This window comes from Delphinus delphis, chromosome 6 (genome assembly GCF_949987515.2).
Source record: "Delphinus delphis chromosome 6, mDelDel1.2, whole genome shotgun sequence".
Taxonomy (NCBI): Eukaryota; Metazoa; Chordata; class Mammalia; order Artiodactyla; family Delphinidae; genus Delphinus; species Delphinus delphis.
This window is the reverse complement of record NC_082688.1, coordinates 81,928,320-81,937,838: the sequence shown is the minus strand read 5'-3', so window position 1 is coordinate 81,937,838 and position 9,519 is coordinate 81,928,320. Positions and strand designations below refer to the sequence as shown.

Below are 9,519 nucleotides of genomic sequence, written 5' to 3'. Positions count from 1 at the left end.
CCGCCCCCACAGCGCCGGGCGAGACCCGCGCGCCCGGCGAGACGCGCGCACCCGGCGGCCCACCGCTTCCCTTTCCCCCCAATTCCACCCAGTTCTCGCTGCGCCCTCCGCGCCCGTTTCCCTCGTGGGGTAAGTGGAGCCTCCCGCAGGCAGGAGGGAGCCGGTCCCGAGTCCCTGCACCTGCGGTCCTCCTCTCGTAGCCCCTCTCCGCTGCAGGGGAGCCTCGCCCTTGCAGGCCGGACCCTCGGGCTCCTCCTTCACTAATGGAAAGAGCATTTATTTGTTTTTTAAATGTTGTAAAAAGAAAAAGCAGAAAATGAATTCACACTTTGCCGCACCTGCAGGCAACAAGCGTCCGTTCCCAAAATGATCTGCCATCCCGCATAGATAAATGGGTATGAATATTTTATGAAGTTGGGATCATGCTGTACACGGTGTTTTGTAACCTGGCATTTTGTCACAATAATACAATACAAGGCAGATTTCTTTTGGTGTCAAATATAGACAGGTCCATAGTGGCACATGTCATGGCTCTGCTATTTAATCTGGTTCCTGTTCTCAGGTAAATTACTTAAGGGGAAGAAGCACCCTTTGAAGGGCCATTTTGCTTTAAAACTGTTAATTATGTACCATTTAAAATACTTGATTAAAAGTACTTCCAATGACATTCTGCCCAACCTCCTTCGTTATCCAAGATCATATTACTCTGTGTTCTTGAAAACAATAAAGCTGACATAAAAGCATTTATCTAAAGAATATTTCAATTACCCCTGCACCGACTTTTTTTTTCCCGGTACGCGAGCCTCTCACTGTTGTGGCCTCTCCTGTTGCGGAGCACAGGCCCTGGACGCGCAGACTCAGCGGCCATGGCTCACCGGCTTAGTTGCTCCGCGGCATGTGGGATCTTCCCGGACCGGGGCACGAACCCGTGTCCCCTGCATCAGCAGGTGGACTCTCAACCATTGCGCCACTAGGGAAGCCCAACTGTTTTTCTTATGTAGCTCAAGTGGGTGAAATTTCAGTGTTCCTGGATAGAGGTTATACAGATGAAGGAACAGACCTGGAGAGAGAGGTGACGCCTAAGGTCTTACAGTTCAGTTGTGCTTGATGAACATTTCTTGAACATCTACCATCCGCAGGACTCCAAAGGTGAATACTGTTACCCTCCAGGTGCTTGCAGGCAGGTAGGGGGATAGATATATAAGCCTTGCTGTAACCTGTGCTCTGCTTTACCAGTTCGGGTAAAAAAAAATTTTAAAAACCTAGAGTTCACATTTCTTTCAAAATTCAAATGCAGAATGGTTAGCAGAAATTCTGTTTCTTCTCCCCAGATGTCCCTCCCAAGATATGTCCAAGGATGTCATATTTTCTGTACTAGTCATAGTGGTGGCAAGAAACAGAACACTCAAGTTAGGTTATTTGAAAAGGGTTCAGTAAAGGGGCTATTTACAGAGATGCAGGTGGGGTCAGTTAAAGCAACACAGGGTCCTAGTCTTAGTAAGTGAGGGGAGGTGTGAGGGGCAGTGGAAGGGAGCCTTCATTGGGCTAGGGTGGGAGGGGAGAGAGAGCATGTGAGCACTGTTTGGATAGAGATGTCTGATAGGAAATGTGGCCTTAGCAAGAGAGATAGATAAGACACCCCTTATTGACCCAACAGGGAGGGAATCAGGAGCATAAATGACCTCCCCTCCCCTTCTCTTGCCCTTTGATCTCCTGCTAGTGATCAAACCCCACTGGCCAGTCCCAACTGGAAGACAGAGAGCTAGAGAGTCTGTTGAGTCCGCCAGTGCATGCCAATCTCCTGGACACAGAGGAGGGAAGAGAAGGTTGGAGGGTGTATCTGATGGGTCAAAGGAAAGCTATCCAGCACTTTTTTTCTCAAGAGTCAGTGAACAAATCCTCCTGTGCTTGCTTCCAGGACAGCAGAACTCAGAAGTGACCCTAAGAGCTGAGTTTCACATTTTTGACTACTGAGAGTGCCACCTGCTGGCCCTGGTTGTCTCAGGGCTTCTCAGCTGTTGGGCAATCTGATATTAGGTCCTATCTGTCTACTGCAGGAACTGCTGTACTAACTGAGGCACATGGTACCCTGGAAGCCTGAAGAGACCCTCAGCGAGGTACTGCTTTCTGCGTGTGTTACTATAGTGACCTGAGTCCAGATCACCCCCAGACCACGGACATCCTGCACTGTAAGTCTTATCTGGTAATAGTGGCTGTAGAAAGCCTCCTGTATGCAGCTGCTCCTTCTACAGGGGTTACATGAGGTGCAGGGGGGAGCACCTTAATGCACACAAGCACTTCCCTGGGAAGCAAAGCATCTACCAGGATGGCTGGGCAGGGCAGATATTCCCATAACAGTGGTCTCACATCTGACAAGTCTCATTAAGAAGAGGTTACATCAGCACCTCTTCCCTTCCAGATGGGTCCTTGATCTTGGTTTAATTTTGAGAATTCAAATAGATGCATGGAAGAGCTCCACAGACCAAATCCCAGGTCTTAATCAAGCCCCAAAGTAGCCTATTTTACATTCTCCTGGAAGTAATGGTTGTGAACTTGCTTCACATCTTCATAACTAAAAAGGGTCACTCAAAGGGCCCAGAACAAAGTTTGTACAAAGGTAAAATGATTTTTGCTACCTCAGTAGATGCAGAAAAAGCATTTGACAAAATTCAACATCTCTTCATGATAAAATACTCAACAAACTAGGAATACAAAATCCTCAACCTGATAAAGAGCATCTGTGGACCCCACGGCAAATGTTCTACTTAATGGTGAAAGACTGAACGTTTCCCCTATGATCAGGAACAAGCAAGCATGTCTGTTCTCATCACTTCCATTCAGCATTCTACTGGAGATTCTAGCCAGGGCAATTAGATAAGAAAAAGAAATAAAGGCATCCAGATTAGAAAGGAATAAGTAAAACTATACTTCCAGATTATATGATGTTGTATACAGAAAATTCTGAGACATCTATGATGACCCTATTAGAGCTGATAAATGAGTCCAGAAAGGTTTCAGGCTACATGATCAACATACAAAAAGCAATTGTATTTCTATACGCCAGCAGTGAACAATCTGAAAGGGAAATTAAGAAGAAAAATCCCATTTACAGCAGCATCGAAAAGAACAAAATAATTAGGAAAAAATTAATAAAAGAAATACAAAACTTATACTCTGAAGATGTATATATGGGATATTAGGAATAAGAATACTCATTCTTTGCTGGGAGAAATGTAAACTGGTGTCACCTTTCTTGAAAGGCAGTTTGGCATGATAGAATAAAACTGAATAGGCATATACCCTACAGTTCTGCAATTTTATTCCTAGGTTAACACTGGACATATGTACATAAATGTACAGGAAGTTGTGTTCATAATAGCTCCAAACTGGAAACATCCTGAATATCCATCAGCGATGAGATGGCTTAATAAATCATTGCATATTCAAACGATGAAACACGGTATAGCCAATAGTATGAATGAATTACAGCTATTGATACAAAGGCATATCAAAACCATAATGCTGATTAGAAGAATTAAATCTATGTAATTCCCATTTCTTGTTTAAAAACAAGAAAATTAAGCAATATGTTTATAGTCTAAGGATATATACATGTATAATAAAACTATGCAGAAAAGCAAGAGAACGATTAACCAAAAATTCAAGATGATGTGTGTCGGAAGAGGCACAAAACGTCTTCTGGTAAACTGGCAATATTCTATTTTTAACCTATATATTGGACAGTGTGATGGTTAATTTTACGTGTCAACTTGACTGGGCTAAGAGGTGCCCAGGTAGCTTGTAAAACATTATGGGTGTTTCTGTGGGGTGTTTCTAGAAGAGGTTAGCATTTTAATTGATAGACTGAGTAAAACATATGGCCCTCACAAATGCGGGTGGGCATCATCCAGTACACTGAGGGCCTGAATATAACAAAATGGCAGAGGAAGGGTGAATTTGCTGTCTCTGTTGAGCTGGGACATCTGTCTTCTTTTACGCTTGGACATTGGGCTCTTGGTTCTCAGGTCTTTGGGCTTGGACTAGAACTATGCCACTGGCTTTCCTGGGCCTCCAGCTTGCCGAAAGTAGATCATGGTAGCAGACCACAGACTCCTCATAATAAATCTTCTATATATCTATATATTTCCTATTGGTTCTGTTTTTCTGGAGAACCCTGACTAATACAGATGCACAAGTGTTTATTGTATTATTTTACCTTAAACTGTACATATGCATTTTACATACTTCTATATGTGTGATATATCATGCACACACACAGTTGGGATCTTTCCTACCTAATTTACAAGTCCCAGCAGCAGTGAGGGGCTCAGGAAAGTGAGCTGGTGAAGCAGGAATGAGTAATGCCTGATATGCTAAGAATCTAAATTGACCTTGACTTTCATCTCCTCCAGCTTGGTTTACTTCTTAACTGGTTGCTAGTGTTTCTGCTGACGTTGCACCTGATGGTAACTATCACTGACACCAGTGATGTTGTAGAATACTCCTTTATTGGCGTTAGGTTGTGAATACTCCTTTTAGTTAAATTAAATCCACTTAAAACAGAACAAAAATACACTTTTGCCTACTTTTTATCATGTCTCTATCTCTTCTATCTTCTCTATCAGTGGCCAGTTGATTCAGACAACACTTTGATGACATACATTACCTATTTTCTTTCCCTCCCTCCCTTCCTTCCTTCCATCTTTCCTCCTTCCTTCCTCCCTCCCTCCCTCCCTTTCTTTCTTTCATTTAAACACACTCCAGATACATTTTCTCTTACCTTTTAATCAATACAGTAATGACGATAGTTTTTACAAGTATAAATTCTCCAGGCAACTAAGTTTCTCCTCCAAATTCTCTTTGAATGGTAGATACTATTATGCTGCGTAACTCTGGTAAAGATAGCTTCTTCTTTTCTTTATCGTCTTGAAGAAAAGTTCGTTGAGTTTTCTTGGGTTAATTCAAAGTATGCCAGTCTTTCAAAACTTTTGCTCCTGTGGTATACATTTTCTAAGTTTTCTTTACAGCATTCTTTTAAATGAATGAAAATTGCTGAGTTGCTCGTTATTTGTCTCCTCTCTCTTACTCTTTCTTGGTTCTTCTCTGCAATAAATTCTTAGTTACCCTGAAGGGGCAGGGAAATATGGGTTTCAGCTTAATCAAACTTCCTTGCTGACGGAGGGTCATGATTAGTGTCACCAGGAAATTTGAATATAACTAAGCCTTCAACGGTATCAGGAGACCTTCTGCAATTGCAGCTTCTTATTGACGATTCAGAAAACATGTCAGGATATTTCAGTGCTCTGGGTCATCATTATGAATATCAATGATCATCCCATAGGGTATTATTTTATTGCTGCATTACAAATTACCCCAAAACTTAGCAGCTCTAAAACAAGTATTTATCATCTTACAGTTTCTGAAGACCAGGTTATTTGCAGGATTCAGGTCATCACCTGATGTTGACTGGAGACCACAGTTCTTTGCTGTGTCTGCCTCTCTGAAGGCTGCCTGAGGGTCTTCATAACATGGTAGCTGGTTTCCTTCAGAATGAGTGATGAGAGAGAGGGAGAGACAGCAAGGGACAGAGAGAAATGAAAGCCACAACCTTTTATAACCTAGTTGTGGAAGTGACACACGATCACTTCTGGAACAATGTGGGAGGAGACTACACAGGTGTGAACATCAGGAGGTTGGGATTTTTGGAGGCCTTCTTCGAGGCTGGCTACTACAGACAGAATCTATAATGGAATAATTTTGCTCTTTTTATTAATTTATTTTTTTGTTTTTATTTATTTAGCTGCGTCTCGCAGCTTGTGGGATCTTAGTTCCCTGACCAGAGATTGAACCTGGGCCCACGGCAGTGAAAGCCCCGTGTCTTAACCACTGGACTGCCAGGGAATTCCCTAATTTTGCTCTTTTAAAAAAAAAAAATTCAATCCTGGTAAAACACGTATGTAAAATTTATCATCTTAACCGTTTTGAAGTGTGCAGTTCAGCAGTGTTAAATATATTCACATTGTTGTGCAACAGATCTCCAGAACTTTTTCGTCTTGCAGAAGGGAGTGATTTTTTAGAGCTGTATTTCTTATTGATCGAATGCTAGTGGATGGCATTACACTGTTTTTGGTGCTCTGTTTTGGTTTAGCTACTTATTCTTTCTACCTGTCTGAGGTATATGTTGACTTATTAGCCCTGTTCTTCCCATGCTATACCCACACCCGTTGCCTTTGCCATGTGACTTGGCAACTCCTCCCCCTAGAGCTGAGTGTCATTTTCTGCTTCTTGACTCTGAGCTTGGCCATCTGATTGAGTGGCTGATGGAATGTGGACAGAAGGGACAATGTGCATATTTTGAGCCTAGGCCTTAAGAAGCATCATGGTTTTCTGTTTGTCCTCGTGTGCTTCTGTCATCACCTTGAGCAGAGTTTGACCGCAGTAGCTGTTGTTCTCTGAATCAGAGCTCCAGCCTTGACACACATAGAACTGGCCTGAGCCCAACCCACTCTGAAGAGCCACACCTGGCTGGACCTGCTGCTTAGAGCCAAGCCGCCCAGCTGAGCTTAGTCTGGACCAGCGAAGTGCCGATCAACCTGCAAACGCATGGGAGGGCTTAGCTAAGATCGGCAGGGCCACCTCCAGCCACGTGAGAAATAAATGCTGAATGTTGTATGCTGCTGATGTTTTGTGGTTGTTTGTTACAAAACATTATCATAACATTAGATAATGAATATTCTGCCCTTTTCCACTCTGGCCTCTGTGCCAGTGAGTTCCCAAATACACTACACGCACACACACTCACATAGATCACATTGATATTCCCTCTGCGCTGTCATGGCCACCTGTCTGCTGTTTGCATTGACTTCCTCAGGGTCCAGAAGTAGTCTATTCCCTGAGAATGGGCAGGAAAAGAATAAGAGTTTCTCCTGATTACAGATGTGGAAAGCACCTCAAGAGGGTTTCTACGCCGCACAGGGTTTCTGGAAAGCAGCTGATTTTGCCATGAATGTTTACCTTCCCTTGGGGGAGTAGAATCACATCTGGGGGGTACTCTGGGGCAGAGGTTTTGGTGTGGCCCTGTTCCGTGCAAGATGGGGTGTACTGATTAACTATGGGGTGGCTTGTGATTGATCATGATGGATTCAATATGGATGGATTTATCATGGATTGTAATAATTTTTGCTTTATGTGTTGATTATTATTTCATTTCTTTCATTTCAAGGGATCATTCATAACCATTTCCATAGCCTTTGTCTATCCTCCTGCACCCCTTCCCCACTCCTCCTCAAGCACTGGTGTCTTGAGAAGGTGTGTCTGTAAACATATTTCACCTTTTATAGGTCTCGTGTTCATAGCACCTAGCACACTGTTGAGTTCACAGTGGGTGCTCAAATGTCAATGACCTTACACAGTGCTTTTCATGGGAGGTGCTCAATACATATTTGTATAACTAAACGTATTGACTAAATAGAATAAAAAATGGAATCACTTCTCTTGGCCTCAATTTTTCTCATCTGTTAAATCAAGGGGAGTAGAGTGGTAAAGTAGGTGATTCCTAAGACCCGTCTTGAGGCTCAGCCAGTATTACACTTGTATGACACAGCCAGCTATTGGCCTGACCCCTGAAATCTGACCACCTGAGGAGTGGGAGAGGAAGAGGCTCACAGTGGTCAGATGCAGGGCACAGCACTTTTATACACTGTCTCGTTTACTTTTCATAATGACCTTGTGAGATTGTGATTTCTCAGATGAGAAAATGACACAGCAAGGTTAAAGAACTAGTTAATAAATGGTGAAGCAGGAACTTGAAAAAATGTTTACCTGAGTCCAAAATCCAAAATCCTTTCAGTTGTAACCATAACATCACGTGATCCAACATGATTTATATTAGCACCTTGGTTTGGATAGTGTCCTATTACACATTTGAGATGGAAAATTCTAAGCCAACTTGTTTTTACAGTATATACCTTATTATTTTTCAAGAATATGGTTAAATGAATTCAAAGTGAGAAATATTTATACAAGTGCAAGATTATAATGTTAATAAACATTTTACATTGAACACAGAGAGCCAAAGTTAGAGGTAATGACTGTGCATAGCTCTTCAGGAGAGGTGTGTTTCTGCAGTCTGCCATTCATTACTTACATGGCATTGTATTTCAATAAGTCACGCATACAGAATGGCCTCAGTCCGAATTCTTGCTCATGTTGGTGATTTCTCAGGGGGATCTCAAGAATAACTGGCTGTTAGCCAGGATCTGGGATTTGGTTAAGAAATCAGGACTCCAACAAGCAACAAAATCAAAAATCAACAAGTGAGACTGCATCAAACTAAAATGCTTCTGCACGGCAAAAGAAACAATCAACAAAATGAAATGACAGCCTATGGAGTGGGAGAAAATATTTGCAAACCATATACTGGATAAGGGGCTAATACCCCAAATATATGAAGAACACATACAACTCAAAAACAAAAAACGAAACGCAACAATCTGATTAAAAAATGGGCAGAAGAGTTTGGCACGTGGCAAGAGCTCCGTAATTGTTGGAGATCATGGTCATTATTACCAACTCCACCTATGACAGCCTGACCCTTGTTTGTAAATGTTGGGGCTCCCCAGCACTCTGTGTTGGGTCATGTTCTTTTCTCTTTCCACCAGTCCTCCAGTGCCATGCTTTTGTATACAGACAGAGACGCAGCTCCCCGGTGTCCTCACCTTGCCTATCTCCACGTCAGCCCTCTGGTCCAAGCTGCCTAGTCTCTCCCCAGTTTGCTGCAATTGTCTCCTATGGCTCATCCAGCTTCCACTCCTGAGGCACCCTGCACCTCCCCACCCTCAAATCCATTGGATACCTGGTAGCCAGAGGGTCTTTCTGAATTAGACCATCCCTTTTGGGATGGTCTTTTGGGAAGGGCTCATGGCCCTTCATTGGGGGAATCATCACACTTAGAATGAAATCCAAGCTCCTTCCGAACTCTCTGGCCTCATCCTGGGCTACTCTCCTTTTTTGTCACCATGTACTGGCCTTAGTTATACCCCTGTATCTGGTCAAGTGCATCCGCCCCTGGGCCTTTGCACTTGCTGCTCCTTCTGACTGGAACATTCCCATTGCACCCCTCCCTCCAACTTCTCTTAACTCCCACGTACTCCTCAGATCCCAGCTCACATGGGCTTCCTTCACTTCCACTTCACAGTGGAAGATTTCTCTGACTGCCTCTGGCTTCATCTCTCTCAATTGTAGAATCCACTCTCTTCCATCATAGCACTCATCACAATTTATGCTTAGACATTTATTTTGTCTTTCTTTTATTGGAGTATAATTGCTTTACAATGTTGTGTTAGTTTCTGCTGTACAATGTAGTGAATCAGCTCTATGTATAACTATATCCCCTCCCTCTTGGACCTCTCTCCCACCCCGCCCCCCATCCCATCCATCTAGGTTGTCACAGAGCACCAAGCTGAGCTTCCTGTGCTTTGTAGATTGTTCTCATTAGCTATCTATTTTATGCATGGTAGT

General features: G+C 43.0%; 1 protein-coding gene across 1 annotated transcript in view; it reads left to right on the top strand.

Moving 5' to 3' along the window:
• The first annotated feature begins 42 nt into the window (after positions 1-42).
• FRMD3 (FERM domain containing 3) overlaps positions 43-9,519 on the top strand; it is a 375,309-nt gene continuing 365,832 nt past the window's right edge. The window contains exons 1-2 of the mRNA XM_060014937.1: positions 43-129; positions 2,058-2,189. The gene's annotated coding sequence lies outside the window, so the exon portion shown is untranslated. The remainder of the gene's footprint in view (positions 130-2,057; positions 2,190-9,519) is intronic.